Genomic DNA, 955 nt, shown 5'->3' on the forward strand with positions numbered 1-955 from the left:
AGAAATCCACCGTCTCATGGGGCCGGACACTCAGGGTCAGGGAAAAATCAAATATATATCTGGTGATATCTCGGGTGCTATTAGAGATAGCGCAATAAATCAAAGTGGATTGTCTGGAGGAGGCCCTTGCGCATGAATCTGTGCAGCAGGAACGACCTCGGACCACCAGAGGCCGGGAAAACCACCGTCTCATGGGGCCGGACACTCAGGGTCAGGGGAAAATCCAATATATATCTGGTGATATCTCGGGTGCTATTACAGATAGCGCAATAAATCAAAGTAAATTATCTGCAGGGGGCCCTGGCGCATGAATCTGTGCAGCGGGAGCGACCTCGGACCACCAGGGGCCGAGAAAACCACCGTCTCATGGGGCCGGACACTCAGGGTCAGGGAAAAATCCAATATATATCTGGTGATATCTTGGGTGCTATTAGAGATAGCGCAATAAACCAAAGTGAATTATCTGCAGGAGACCCTGGCGAATGAATCTGTGCAGCGGGAACGACCTCGGACCACCAGGGGCCGAGAAAACCACCGTCTCATGGGGCCGGGCGCTCAGGGTCAGCGAAAAATCCAGGATATATCTGGTGATATCTCGGTTGCTATTACAGATAGCGCAGTAAATCAAAGTGCGTTGTTTGTAGGAGGCCCTGGCGCATGAATCTGGGCAGCGGGAACGACCTCGGACCACCAGGGGCCGAGAAAACCACCGTCTCATGGGGCCGGACGCTCAGGGTCAGGAAAAATCCAATATATAACTGGTGATATCTCGGGTGCTATTAGAGATAGCGCAATAAACCAATGTGAATTATCTGCAGGAGACCCTGGCGCATGCATCTGTGCAGCGGGATCGACCACGGACCACCAGGGGCCGGGAAAACCACCGTCTCATGGGGCCGGACACTCAGGTTCAGGGAAAAATCCAATATATATCTGGTGATATCTCGGGTGCTAT

The sequence above is a fragment of the Nomia melanderi genome, unplaced genomic scaffold, assembly GCF_051020985.1.
Source record: "Nomia melanderi isolate GNS246 unplaced genomic scaffold, iyNomMela1 scaffold0014, whole genome shotgun sequence".
In the NCBI taxonomy this organism is placed as follows: Eukaryota; Metazoa; Arthropoda; class Insecta; order Hymenoptera; family Halictidae; genus Nomia; species Nomia melanderi.